Below are 14948 nucleotides of genomic sequence, written 5' to 3'. Positions count from 1 at the left end.
TCCAGGACCTGCTGAAGCTTCCTTCACCCTCACACCCAGCCTGTATCCGCTGTAGATGCCCCTCCAGATGGCTCTCTTCTAAGAATAGGCCCTTTATCTGAATTCTTTAGGCAGATAAGGGGTAGGTAAAAAGAAAGAATTCTTGAGTCTTTTGAGCCTTGATTGTTTTCAGCTCAAAATAACCCACATGCCATAGAAATGGCAAACTCTGCTCCCCTACAAGGCTGATTCATAAATGGTTTCTGCAGTGGAAACTAAAGAGCCCAGTAGTTTGCATGCGGAGGCTTCTGTCAGACCATGCACTGGCTCTGTGACCTTAAGCAAGTCCCTGGACTCGCCTCACCTGTAATATGGGGGAAGCTGAGGTGTGAGAAGTGACTTAATGTCACTGCTTTGCAACGTTGCTAGTAACATAAGCAAGGTGCCACCACTCCTGCTATCGCTATCGGAAGGCTGTGGGGCAGGAAAGAATGCAGATAAGACTGCTCAGTCAGGACCCGAGGAACTCCCCAAGGAGGAAAGGGATTCCCATGGCTCTGGGTCAGCAGTGCATCAACCTCTAGGCCCTGCTGGGGGAGCTTCTGGCAATACCGAGCAGCTGATTCGAACAGAGGAGAATTTTCCAGCACCAGCTGAAGACACAGAATGGGTGAAGACTTGAAAAACAATGGGAGAACGAGCCCTTAAAGCTGCTATTAAATGGAAAGGCAAATATAGTTCTACTTTTCAAAGGAAGCAAATAAAATTTTCTCCCAGCTAAATAATCTCTCAGACCAAAACTGAACCTACCCTCAAGAAAAGACTCATCTCAGTGGGTTTCTGTGTCTGTGTGTCTCTGTGTTGCACGTGCATAGAAGGATGGAGGGGACACTATGAAGGATGCTGGAGTGAACAGAGTAACCAGTCCACTCTGTTTGGTCAACCTGGGAATCAGAAGGCCTGTAACTAAAGGTGCTGCATATTTTTTTATTTTTTATTTTTGTCTTTTGTAGGGCCGCACCCACAGCATAGGGAGGTTCCCAGGCTAGGGGTCAAAATGGAGCTGTAGTGCCAGCCTACACCACAGCCACAGCAATGCCAGATCCAAGCCGGGTCTGTGACCTACACGACAGCTCACAGCAACACCAGACCTTTAATCCACTGAGTGAGGCCAGGGATCGAACCTGCGACCTCATGGATACTAGTCAGATTCGCTTCCACTGAGCCGAGAAGGGAACTCCATATGTATTTTTTATATGCTCACACATTTTTTTCCTTAACTCTTTTTACTAAAGTGAGCACATTTCTGGAACATACTTCTGAGGTTATCTTTTCCATCATTTAAAGCTGAGAAAATAAAGGCCCAGAATAGAAAAATGATTTGCCGAGAACAGCCAATAGCCATCATCCTGAGATTATTTGAGTGTCGTAAGCATAAACATTTGTTAAGTGTATTTCTTTTAATCCTGAGAATAACTCTAAGAAGTGCCAGTTATTAGTGTATCTATTTGACAAATGAGGGGTCTATTACCAAGAAGTTAAATAATTTGTTCAAGGCCCCACTCCTTTTCCTAACTAATGAGTGCTTGAATTAGGATGAGAACCAAATCCATGCCAGAGACTTGCACAATTCCAGCATCTGCACAGACAGATGTAGACGTCTCTCTGCATCCCGCTATCACAGAACCTGAAGAAACACAAGCAAAGCCCATCTAGCTCATTAGACTGCGATGCACAGACTCCATAATCACTCCCGGTGGTCCAGCTCAGTCCAAGAATGTCATTTTTGCCTTCGAGTAACTGTTAAATTAAATACACCCCCACCCACAGGACACTGGGGATTGAGTCCGCAGCCTGGGCTTGGACCTTCTTGCTGACATGTGTTACTCATGCGTCTTGGACAATTTCCTCAAGCTCGCTGGTCTTCACAGCTCCCATCTGCAAAATGGGAATAATGATAGTATCTTCCCAATAGGCTCACTGTAAAGATCACTGAACTTAATACATGGAAACTACTTAAAAGGTGCCTACCTAACAGGAACTACTCCATCAGTGTGACCCACTGTTATCCGTCATTGCTCACAAAAGAAATCGAAGGGAAAGCCAAGGAGATAAGTAAGGAAAATGGGCAAATGAAACATCCTCCCAAGTATCCAACCCATAAATCAAAGCAACCCAATCTGCATTGACTTCAAAGCGGCATACTCCCCCCGTAACCTGCGTTAAGTCTTGAGATGGTTTGACGCACCTGTATTCATCACTTCATCATTCACGGTGTTTACAGGACCAAAACCAGCGCCCCCTGTCCTTCAACAGCTACAGACCTTCCAGCTTAGCCTTGGCTACACTGGTCTTTTGAATCCTCTCCTGCTTCCTCTTTTGCCTCTAGCCAAGAGGTTGTCTTTAGAAAGTGTTGGGAGACAAAGCAGTGCCTGGTGCCTTTAACTCCCTTCTCTCCCCTGCCAACCCCTGAGGAACCCAGAAAAAACTTCAGGGAGAAGCAGGATTCATGCACAATACAGCTGCGCCAAGTGTGAGCTTTAGACTGGAATTTGAGGGTTGGAGACGAAATCATTCATCACAAAAAAAAAAAAAATCTGCATAGGGCATCACAGTTTACTGAGCACTTTCTCTTCCACTCTTGTTCTTGGTCTTCACACCTATTCTGGGCAGTACTGGGCGGGGTGTGTCTTTTTTCTCTGTCTCATTGATGAGGAATCTGAGAGTCAGAGAAGAGACACGATTGTCTCAGGATGATTCACCTTGTAAAGGGTCAAGAAGATGGGAGCCCCAACTGCTGGTGCCGATCTTATGCCTTTTCCATCTTGCCCATCATTCAGCCAATCATGCAGTCATTTCCTGGGAACACCAGTCATGGACTTCCCGATGCTGTGAGATGGAAAGCACAGGTCTTCTCCCCAGGGAACACTTAACGGTCTCTTTGGGGATCGGAATGAGTAAATCAGTGATAACAATAAAGTCTCTAATCATCTAATAAAGCATTTCAAGGAAGTCTGAGGGTTTACCTAAAAATTCTGCCACAGATCACATGCCCGTCTAAACACCATGATCTGCAGGAACAACATTCAAAATAATTAACTAGTGATAATAATAACCCAACAATAAACAGATGCTGGCTATAAACAGATCTGTTAGTAAGCACATGAAAATCTATGGTGTCTCCTCTCAAAGCATTCAGGGTCCAATGAGCTAAAAAGGCAGGTATATAATGTGCTAGGAAAAAAAAAAAAAGGAAGTCTGGATGAGGTGCCCCCCTCTCTGAATGTAAGGTCATGGAAACTGTCTTAGTTGTAATTCTTGAAAAATAAATAGGAATTTGCCATGTGGATAAAGTCAGAAGAAGGTTATCCTAGGGGCTGAGAATGTGCAAAGGCTTAGAGACCTCTGAATTATCTTTTGGAATTTTTTACTTAGAATTTTTAAGTTGCTAGGATCCTTAATGATCACTCATTTGGTAACCAGTACACTAAGAGCCAGAGAAGAGAGGAGATTTGCCCAAAGTCACATGGTAAGTTACGCAGCCTCAGGACTCAAGCCTGCTCTTGAGCTTTGGACTCAACCAAAGCTCTTCCCACTTTGCCATGCTGAGCAGGCAGCCTGCTTACTCGTTGCTTCTCCCTAGTCCATCAGGCCAGGACGTTCTCCTCTATCTTGCCACTAATCCAATGACCGATGACATTTTTCAGCTTTCTTGTCCTTTGTTGTCTAAGGAGAAGTGAAGTGAGAAGAGATGGAGAAGAAGAGCACTGAACAGAGCCTCGCAGACAGCAAGTCGGGCAACCTTGACCTTAAACCAATGCATCTAGCTGAATGACTAGCCCATTGTGTTGGGCCAGAGCTCCTCATTGCTTTTGGAGAGATTTCTGGCAAATATAGAGTCACATGGGACTTTTGGCCGGAGTTAGCACACTAGATGAATTCCAAGAAGAGGAAGAGGTTGGGAGCAGAAGGGGTGGGTAGTGGGAGTGGGAGGCAAGGGGTCCCGTGAGAAGTGAATGCTAGACTTCTCAAGAAATGGGTGCTCAGCTTCCTTGGACAGTGCTGGTCCTGGCCATAACTCCACTCATTGGCTGATCTAGCTCGGAAAAAAAATGTATTACATTAGATCCTGCTGTGTAGCACTGGGAACTATGTCTAGTCGCTTATGATGGAGCATGATAATGTGAGAAAACAGAATGTGTACATGTATGTGTAACTGGGTCACCATGCTGTACAGTAGAAAAAAAATTGCATTGCATAAATAATTTAAAAAATAAAATTAAATTTAAAAAAATGTATTACATCTATCGGACCTTCAAGGAAATGAGAATGACCTCACCTGAGGTGAACCCCCACCCTCCCTCTGGCCTCCAAACCAGAGCCTCCACCAGGGCAACACGTGAATGAGGACGGCACACGAGCAACAACAAAATCAGTCTTTGGCTGAGAACTCCATGCAGAGGTGGTGTTGACAAGCATTCACTCTGCCCTGCTCATGTGGGAAAACCGTGCTTACGGTACCTAGAAGAACGCGACCGGAAGAGATCAGGTGCCAAGAGGTGCAGCCTCCGCCCAACAGAAGGATGACTGGTCATAATTCCATACGCATCCTCTGCTGTAATGTCTAATGGGGTTTGGTTGCTCAGTTCTGACTCTGAGGGCCGTCTGCATGGAAAGCAGCCAAGGCGACCTTGGGTAAGTCATTTCTCCACTCCAGGGGCCCTCTCCTCATCTGTGAGGTGAATGTGCTGGGAAATCTAGTTTCCCTCATGTTCTATGGGTGAAAAAAGATGAATTATAGAACACAGCATGTCAAACATTCACTTGTTCTTCCACTACTTCTTTCATTCAATAAACACTTACAACATGGTGTCAGGCTCTGGGGCCTTGGGAGGCTCGGCAAGGCTGCAGTGGCTTAGGGGATCTTTCCATGGGCCTGTCCTGGCGGTGACCCTCCCTCTCCTCCTCCCCCCTCCTCCCCGTGGTGGGGGCACAGGATCAGAGTTCTCACTGGAGAGCATCCTTGAGGGGGTCACCAGCCTCTGGAGCATGAACTCCTGGCTTTGCTCCCTGAAAGCCTCCTGCAGCGCCAGTAGCCTCTGGGGCCCCGGCTGCTCCACTGGGCCTCATTGGGCAGGTGTGAACTGTGTTTAGTGGCCACGAGGTGGCTACTGGGCCTCCTTTCCTTCCCTCAGGAGCAAAACCTCCTGATCACTGAGGGCTGCCTTCCGAGGAAGCAGGGGAGTCACTGAGCTTGTGGTCCACACGTTATGTGACAGGTGGCACAGCAGAAACAGCAAAGATCTTCCTGCCCCGGGGGCCGTGGACAGCGGCCAGCCCGCCTGTGGCATGACTGGGAAACCACCGTCTCTCAGGATGCCCCTTGTTCATGAACTGCTCTCAGGGTCAGTTGTTGTTTTAAAGAAAAGGCCTTTTTCTGGATCTGAAATACCATTTATAAAGAAAAAAAAATCATCTTTCATTCAATAAACACCTACAACACCCAAGGCTCAGTGCTACGCCAGGAAAAGCAGGCGTGATCACTGCCCTCTGGAAGCCTAGAGTATGTAGGAGGAAAAACCAGACACGCATACATATAATCATATCATGCAGAGGCGACAAATGTCCTAACAGAGGTACAGAATGCCACGGTGTGCGGAAGCCTTCCTTGTGGGAGACATCTGGGAAGCTCCATGGGTACGTTTGATCAGAACTGGAGGCCAAGCACATGTGAAGAAGCGGGGGTGAGGATTCTAGACAGAGCACGGCATTAGCAAAGGTGCCGGTATTGCAGAGCCCATGGTGCAGGCAGACCCTTTTGCCTGGAAGCAAGGAGGCAAAGGTCCAGGGATGGATGGAAACAGGTGCCTTAACTGAGCTCCTCTGACTCAACAGCAAAGGTGTGACTTAAGATGCCACACAGGTTTTTTTGGAGAAAACTCCTTTTATAAAATGCCTCTTCTAAAGATACACAAATAAAGCTAATCATCTCTCTGCTACTGGAGCATACTTCTAGGATAATTAATTTAATGCTTAATAATATTCTTGTTCGTTTCTTCCACTGGCCTGGTTCCCGTTTTAAGGACCAGCCTGATCATAGTTGGCTATGTTTTCCCTGGGACTGGCTTAAGCCACTTGTTGTGTAGGGTTGAGGGTGTGGGATGGATTGGTCCCTAATCAATGACCGTGGAATACTATGAGGGCAGGGGGCTGGGTTTGGGACGTTCCCAGAAGCAGCCATGTGTACCACCCCGTTTTCCCACATTCTCTCTTATCCCATTGAAATATACATACAGTTGCAATTATGTGCTGATTATATATTCTCTGTCCATGTAGTCACTCTGCCATATGACATGCATTATATACTTTTCCAACACTCCATTCCCTACCCGGGAGATGAACTCAGCAGACTTTGGAAAGCCAAGAGAAATGGAAGCATTCGCTACTGGTAAAAGGACATGGCCTCATGCTACTACAATATGCTTTGGCTAAAAAAAACAGAATTAAAAACTTCCAAAACAACCAATATTTTAAACAGCCAAAATGGTTCAAAAGTTCAAATGAGCTGTTTTCTGACATGACTATTTATGGGCTCTCTCGCTGTCTGGGACGGTCGCTTAAGGAGAGAATCCTGGCATACCAGAGCCAGGGAGACCACAGGAATGACATCTCCTTGTCCCACGTTTCGTCAGATGGGGAAACTGAGGCCCCGTCAATAATAATTACAAATGTGGTGGTGACAGCATTCAGTGCTGAAGACAGATGGATAATTGTAACCTCCATTATTAGTACTTAAGAAAAAAAGATCTCAGAATTGGCTCTATGGAACAAAGAACTACATCTTCCACTTACAAATATGGCAGTGATTATTACGGAAGCAGTGTAATAATATAACAGGGCTTGAACTTGTTCAAATATCATCTTAAAATCATGGACTTGGAGAACGACTTGTGGTTGCCAAGGGGGAGGGGGAGGGAGTGGGATGGACTGGGAATTTGGGGTTAATCGATGCAAACTATTGCCTTTGGAGTGGATAAGCAATGAGAGCCTGCTGTAGAGCACTGGGAATTATTTCTGGTCACTTATGACAGAGAATGATAATGTAAGAAAAAAAAGAATGTGTATATGGATAGGTGACTAGGTCACCTTGCTATTTTTCACCAATAGAAAATCGACAGAACACTGCAAACCAGCTATAATGGAAAAAAATAAAAATCATTAAAATTAAGAAAAAAAATACATATATATCCCCAAATCCCAGGAACACTGTAAGATGATATATAAACTAAAAATATATATAAAATAAAATATATATAAAATAAAAATCATTAAAATTAAAAAAAATTTATATATATATATATATATATACCCCCAAATCCCAGGAACACTGTATATATCATCTTACAGTGTTCCTGGGCAGTGATGAGTAACAGAGAGAACCATGGAGCCCAGTGTTGTCATCCCAATGCTCCCCAGGTGTGTTCCCTCAAGGAGATTCCTTGCTTCCCTGAACCTCAGTTTCTTCATCTGTACAAGGGACAGCTTGTCGTGTGCCTCTCACACCTGCTGGTTGTGAGGCCATAGTGAAATAATGTCTGTAAAATACCTTGCATGGCACCTAGTAAAGACTTAATAAAGGAAGGTCCAGGGGGAGCTACAGGTCAACTGATGTCTCATTTCCCTCCATGATCCCCAGATCCCAAGTGCTGTGACAAGCTCCAGCATGGGTGCCCTGGTCTCCCCTCTTTCTCGCTCCCTCCCATGCCTGTGCGAGCCCTGAGGATACCCGGAGCATGCTAACCACCAAGCTAACCGGTGAGGGTGACTCAGAGCTTGGAAGGGAACCACAGCGTGCTGGAGAGCAAAGGCACACTGATGTTTCAAAGATTAACGTGTTACTTTTTTTTTTTCTTATGTTGGACACTTTTCAGCATTGAGAAGAAACCTCTGAGAACTTTCTTTAGGAGAGGAAGCTTAGAACCACGCACAGGGCTGGAACAGAGTCCAAAAGCTGCTCCCCTGTAGGGCACTGGGGCTGAGACCATGAACCTCGGGGCAGCTGGGCATGGCTCCCTCCCCGCCAAAGAAAAGCGGGACTGATCTGTGCTCCCAGCGCCGTTCCCACCTGCTGAGAACTAATCCTGGGTTATCTCCCTGCTGGCCCAGAGAAACTCAAAACACCCCAGGCTTTTGAAAGGCTTTATCTCCTCTTTCCAGGAATTCAGCTCGGCTCCTCTGCTTTCTCCGAGTTGCCACTGAGCAGCTGCTGCCCAGAGCCCGGAGAGCCCGGGTCTCGTTTCCACAGCCTGCCGGGGGAGAGCCAGAGCTGCTGAGCCTGGCCCCTCTCGCTCCCTGGGCTTCTGTCTCACAATTAAAAAATCCCGTTTGGGGAGCAAAGCAAAAATCACACTTCACTAACAGCTGCTCCCAGTCGGGGGCAGAAGGCTAGGGAGGCGGGAATTCCTACTTTTGCAATAAATTGTATGCAAATAGGTTCTGTTCCTGGCAGAGAGCTGGGAGTGAGGGCGTCTTTCATGAGCTAACCCTGTTCCGCCGGGAGGGCTGTTCCTTTAATTCACCAACTGAAAAAGTGGGAAAGGATGTCTGGAGGCGAGGCGTCCCATTACAGAGGCAGGCGCTTGCTATATAAGCCAGCCAAAGCTGGCTGCACCGGCCACAGCCTGCCTACTGTCACACGCTCTCCCGCGCAGGCACACATCCCGCCGTCCTCCGCACAAAGGCAGCGAGGCTCAGGGTGACCGGGGCAGTGTCTGCTCACACCCCGGTACTTGTTCCATGGAGCTGCTTCGCTCAAGGATCTAGTCTTTCTCAACTCCGGAAAGGTAAGTCTTTCACCCTCATCATCAAAGATGATTATGATGTACTGTTTACATTCCCCCGCACCAAGGGGATTGTGGTTTCTTAATTACAAAACTTCTGCTGCTGGCAAAATGGGGTGTTTGCTATGATCGGATGCACCTTGAAGGTTTTTTACACGCCCCCTTCCAGTCTTGTAGATTTCTGTGTGCTTGTTTTAGCTCTGTGAATAGTTCCATATGGAAGGAACTTTGGGGGAAAGTTTTTATCTCTGCCGTTCTTCAGGGGGAAAGCAAGAATGTTCTCCTAACTCCCTACCTGACTGATCGACCTGTGAATATTTCCGTTTGGGGGTGAAGGAAGTGGAGTTTGAAAGTAGTGTTTGCTCATAGCCTTACCTGGGGGTGGGTTAGGGGAAGAGCCAGAGAGGATGCTAGAGAGAATGTGCAGTTTTACATCTAGACAGCCCCTACCCTACAGTTTACAAAGAGTTGTGCTTCAAGCCCCTCATTCCACAACATCCGCCCTGTTGTCAGACGGGGAGAGGGATGCGGGCTGGGGGAGAGATGTGAGAAGGCCAGGTGGACAAGCGCAGACAGCGAGATGGGAGTGGCAGACCCGGCTCCTGTTCTGAAGGGCGGGACTCCCCACGGATGCTTCCTGACTCACAGGTCTCTGGGCATGTTTGCAGTGCTCTGAGCCAGCAGTATCCCTTATCTTTCTAGAATCACCTCTCCCTCCTCACCTCTCATCGCAGAGAGCCCCAAGAAACATCTGCCCCCCAGGGGATGGGAAGCTCTCCCTCCCCTGGCCGACTGTGGAAGGGGATTAAGAGCTGGGGTTTTAAAGCCAAGGATCCCTTTAGTGTCCCCACCACCACACACCAGACTCTGTGAACATATGTAACCTCCTTGAGCCTCAGTTTTCGCATCTCTAAAATGGGGACAGAAACCATTTGTTGTCATGAGAAAATAAAGTGTAAAGAGATTGGAAGCGTGAGGGCTTAAGAACTGGAAGTTTAGGGAACTGTCATCATTGCCCCAAATTGCCACCACCTCGGAAGTTAAAAGAGGCACTGAGCCAATCTGGGATGGTTTCTTGTGCATCCCTCACCACCGCCCCCCCCCCGCCCCCCGCCAACCACCGTTCCTTGTCTTTTTATCTCACCAGAGCAAAGGCCGTCTCACTAGGCTGGCAGGTCAGATTCTTGGCTGTATTTTGCAAGCTGGAAGTGATGGTGGCACAGGTTGGGAGGAAAGGGAGCAGCCTGGGCTGGATGTAAAAGTCGAGTCCTGACTCCAGCGTGCACAAAGTTTTGAGTTTGGGCATCTGCAGATGCTAAGGCTGTTGGCTATAAAGTACCATGCTGCTGGAGGACTCTCTGGAAACACATTGCATCCGGGGGAGAGCGGACAGAGAGCCCCACTTGAAGACTGAATGCCTCTCCTTCATATTTTTGGGCACCCTTTCCCCCTTTTCATGGAGCTCTCCCAGATGTGCTTTAGAAATAAAACCTGCTGCCCACTCCAGCCAGCTTCCTGCCTTGTCCTGCGATGTGGCAGAGCCAACTTAGGACTTAGGGGAGCTTTGTCCAGGGCTATAGAAACCGGTGAAAGTTTGCTGGCATCGTGGGGCTCCAGCCCTATGCACCAGATGGAAGTGAGTGCTCTTTGAACCTGTGATTGCAGGGAGGTGGTGGTGTTTGGGGAAAAGAAAACGAATATGAATATTCTCTGATTTGCTCAAACAATGCAAACTGGAAAAGGACTGAGGGGTGTTGTCAAACTCTCCAATTGTTAGGTTTCTTTTTTTCCTATGCTTTGAAAAGCTCAGCTTCCCTATCCCATCTCCACTAAGTACCCCTCCACACACACTAAATGAATGACCTTCCAGCCATCAGCTCTGTGGTCCATAGAAGCAGGATGACCGCTTATATCTCATAGGGCTCTTGTGACACTCACGGGATATAATATGTATCAAACTCTTGGCAGAGTACCTAGAACATAGTAAGCGCTCCATAAATGGAGGTTTTTCTACTTATCAATTTACAGGAGCTTGTGCAAGATTAATGCTCGCAGACAGGGGGTTTCAAAGTTATTTTTAGCAGTGGAAATATTCATTAAGTGAAACTGAAATGATGTGGCCAAACCTCCATATATGACAGGTAAATGTGGGACCGACTGGACTGAAGTGGTGAGGGAGGGACAAAAACTCACTCCACGGCCCTCAGCCTCCAGGACATTTCCACAGAATCTTGAACACACAAAACACGGTCAAAAATCACGAAGCCGGGGGCGTGCATTCGGGTGGCGGTTTTGCACTTTGACAAGGATTTGTGCCCCTTCACGTCCAACAGAAGTCCGAGTAATTCCCCAAGTCGTATGGTAGACAGAAATATATGCGATAAGTTTAAAATGTTTAACAAAGGATGCTTCTTTTAATTAGTTGTGATGATAAAGGGACCATACCTCTTGGACAAAGACATGGCTTGAAAAGCAGAGAGAATAAGTGGCAGAATGCAGAGGGAAAGAGCCAGTGTTTAGACCCAGGTTCCTGTGACCCCCACATCAGAGGCCCATTCCCACGTTCCTTCTGAATGATGCTGCTTCTTCAACTGCCTTTAGCAGAAAAAAAAAAAAAAATGTTCTTTCTGACTAAACCTCCCTCTCCAGCCAGATTTTGGCCACCCGTAAATACAGCGGTAGCCCGATCGTATAACCAGAATGGAATTTGGAAGGGGAATTCAAGCTGACAGAATGAAAAACATATCCCCCTTAATCCTGCCCTCTCTAGTGCTCACAATGGGCTGAGAACACCTAGCCTCTGTTCCCTCTGGATTTCTACAAACAGCCGTGTCTTCTTAAAGGGAAGAATATCCAGCTGGCTCAAGGCACAAGTCCCCCCACACTGAAGTCACAGCAGTTAGAAATGCAGAGAGAGTAGGGGACAGACATTTAATTGACTCAATACACAACCTCTCTGTGATGATAAAACACACACAATCGAAAGTTAACACCTATGTGACACGAGGGTTTGCCTATAGGGTCTCATTGAATTCTCACTCTAACACGGCCAGTTATGAATTACTGGGCCCATTTTATAGCCAGAGAAATCGAGGCCCAAGGAAATAAAGTGAGGCATCTAAGGATTTTCCATAAGTGAGGAGCAGAGTTGGCTTTGAACCCAAACTTTTGGACTGAAACCTACTTCCTTTCCACGAGGCTGCACTGCCTCCCGAAGTCAGTCAGGGCAGACCTCATGCGGAACCTTGAATGATGCCTGTCAGTGACTGGTCGAGATGGCAGTGAAGCCCTCAACTGGCATTCGTGTCTATTGACTTTGCAGAATAGCCCTGCGTATCTCATTTTTCATGGTGCTCAGGAAAGGTCAGCCCATGGTGGTGGAATTCTCTGCCTGGGAACAGGAAAGGTCAAATTTCAGCCCCGGGAGAGAGAAGAATGACACCAGAGGCAGTGGTCAGGTCATTACCGCTGAGTTTCATCCCAGAAAAACAGGCACAGGCTTCGCCGTGCTCAACAGGTGGGAGCTGTACCCGTGCCCGCACCTTCTGTGAGAGCCAGGGGAACGAAGCATCTGGCTTTAAAAGGGCTGATTGGGAGATAAAGTGAAACCCCTGTGCCCTGCCTCAGGGCAGTGACTCCCAGGGCGATCAGGAAATGGTTGCAGACTCAGAGCCACAAATTCCCCCGGGGTTAGGGTTCAATCACTTGTCACTTTGAGAAGATCACAGGGAATCCCCTTGAATCTAATCCCAGGCTAGTATGAACACCTTCCACATGTGGGAAACATTAGATGAAGGCTCCTTTCCAAGAAGGAAAACTTTCCCTAGACTCCTGCAAATGCTAGGCCATAATTCCATCTAAGACAAAGAGCCGTGCCCTTACCTACCATAAGCAGCTGTACACACCCTGTGACCTTCTTTGCAGGGAAGAGAAGCCTATGTGCCTACCTGATTCTAACCCTGGTGACCAGACTGTTTTTTGTTCGTTTTTTTTTTAAGTTATGCCCTGAAGCCCAGAAATCCCTTTTCCATTTCCTCCTCCCTTGTCTCATTTTTTTCTCCCTTAACTTTAGCAACAACCTCGTTCAACACTCATCAGTCCTTTGGACCCTTAATCATGGAATAAAAGTCAGATGCCCACGTTGAAAGTAGACCGTGAATGGAAAATCCCTTCCATGTGTATTTTCAGTCTATTGTGAGTGAAAATGAAAAAAAAAAAAATTTGTTGCATGCCATGTTGTCTCAGATTTTTGAAATATCCTGAAATTAATAGGTCCTTAATTATGCAGTCATGGTAACTCAAATAGCTTTGCTTGGTCTTTTAACCTCCACTATGTCAAGAGCCAGAGATATTTCATAAGCTCTGAAAGTAGCTTGCGGAGTTCCTGTCAGGGCGCAGCAGAAACAAATCCGATTAGGAACCATGAGGTTGCAGGTTCGATCCCTGGCCTCGTTCTATGGGTTAAGGATCCGGCGTTGCCATGACCTGTGATGTAGGTCACAGATGTGGCTTGGATCTCTCATTACTGTGGCTGTGGTGTAGGCCAGCAGCTGTAACTCCGATTAGACCCCTATCCTGGAAACCTCCATATGCCTTGGGTGCGGCCCTAAAAAGACCAAAAAAAAAAGAAAGTAGACAGATTGCTTTAGCTGATCAACGCTTGCCCTGGAGAAGGTGAGCTGGCTGCTACCAGCTTAGCAGCTTCGATGTGAACGTTTCCAAAAGTTCTTCTAGGAGGGGCTGAAGGGAATAACAAATATTCACTGCGTACTCAATAGGCATGATGCCATTGAATCATCAACAATTGCCTCTAGCAAGTATAACCACCCTCCTTCCCCAATTCAAACCCAGAGGACCTGAGGCTGGAAATGTTTAAGTAGCTTCCCCAACATCATGCCTGGTCGCCAGAACTCAAACCCAGTTCCAAGTCCTGAGAAAGTGGTTGTAGCGGTCACGTTCGGAGCTGAGATACTATTCATCTCTGACAGCAGACAGAGCCAAGCCCAGAGAGCGTCAGAGGCCGGGTGTCTCTCTGACCCTGGTGTTCGTTTCAGGAGGTGGCCGCCGCTGCTCTCTCCAGCTTGCCCCTTCAGGGCCCACTCCCTGCAGACACTGTAATTAAAGAAGCAGCCTGTGATGTCTAGTGTCACATGTCTCCTCTAAGGGGCTCGAAGCTGCGGGAGGGTGAAGCCTGATCTACCCCTGTCCCTCCTGCCAGCCGGAGACGTGAAGCTCGGATGCACACATGAGTAAGGCAGGCTGACAAAGCCCTCTGACAGTTCCCGTGGAATTCTTTTTTTTTTTTTTTTGGTCTTTTTGCCTTTTCTTGGGCCGCTCCTGTGGCATACAGAGGTTCCCAGGCTAGGGGTCGAATCGAGCTGTAGCCACCAGCCTATGCCAGAGCCACAGCAACGCGGGATCTGAGCTGCGTCTGTGACCCACACCACAGCTCACGGCAACGCCGGATCCTTAACCCACTGAGCGAGGCCAGGGATTGAACCCGAAACCTCATGGTTCCTAGTCGGGTTCGTTAACCACTGAACCACGACGGGAACTCCCATTCCCGTGGAATTCTGCACGACCCCTACTGACCTCCGTGCACCACAGCTACCCTCATGATGTCCTCCCCTGCCCCCCACCTGATGGCACACCTTTGAGGCCAAGAGCAGCAGTGAGGCAGGAACCCCGTCTGCTGGAGCTCATCCTCCCCAGAGCTTAGCCACTCGCGGCAGGTGTCAGGTCTTCAGTAGTTGTGGTTGAAGAAACTCTGCAGTCCCCAAGTGAATGAACAATAGCTCAATGCCGCTTGGCTTCTGAATGCTGCCCTATGGTGAATGAAGCATTTTCACAGGCCTGATAGATCTCTAATAAAGCAGGGTACTCACACGTGTATAAATGTCTAAAATAACTTTTCTGTGCATCACTCTCAGATTTTCCAAGCAACCAAATATTATTTTACAGATAAGTAAACTCAGGCCACAAAAGGTTGTCACTGGCATGAAGTAGAAAGAAAGTGGGGGAGCTAGGGGTCCTCTCCAGGGACTCCAAAAAGTGCCTCACTCCCAAAATTGTGCCTGCTTCCCTGTGTCACTGGACGTTCAAGTATGATTCCCATTTTCCAGATGAGAA

The 14948-nt window shown here is 47.5% G+C and overlaps 1 protein-coding gene across 9 annotated transcripts in view; it reads left to right on the top strand.

Moving 5' to 3' along the window:
* The first annotated feature begins 8614 nt into the window (after positions 1-8614).
* The window catches only part of TNC (tenascin C), a 97812-nt gene continuing 91478 nt past the window's right edge, over positions 8615-14948 (top strand). For 2 of the 9 annotated variants that reach the window (XM_047768251.1, XM_047768252.1), the window contains exon 1: positions 8615-8822. The gene's annotated coding sequence lies outside the window, so the exon portion shown is untranslated. The remainder of the gene's footprint in view (positions 8823-14948) is intronic. The other 7 variants (XM_047768253.1, XM_047768254.1, XM_047768255.1 and 4 more) reach the window with 7 other exon arrangements.

The sequence above is a fragment of the Phacochoerus africanus genome, chromosome 2 (assembly GCF_016906955.1).
Source record: "Phacochoerus africanus isolate WHEZ1 chromosome 2, ROS_Pafr_v1, whole genome shotgun sequence".
In the NCBI taxonomy this organism is placed as follows: domain Eukaryota; kingdom Metazoa; phylum Chordata; class Mammalia; order Artiodactyla; family Suidae; genus Phacochoerus; species Phacochoerus africanus.
This window is presented reverse-complemented; position numbering and strand designations above follow the sequence as displayed.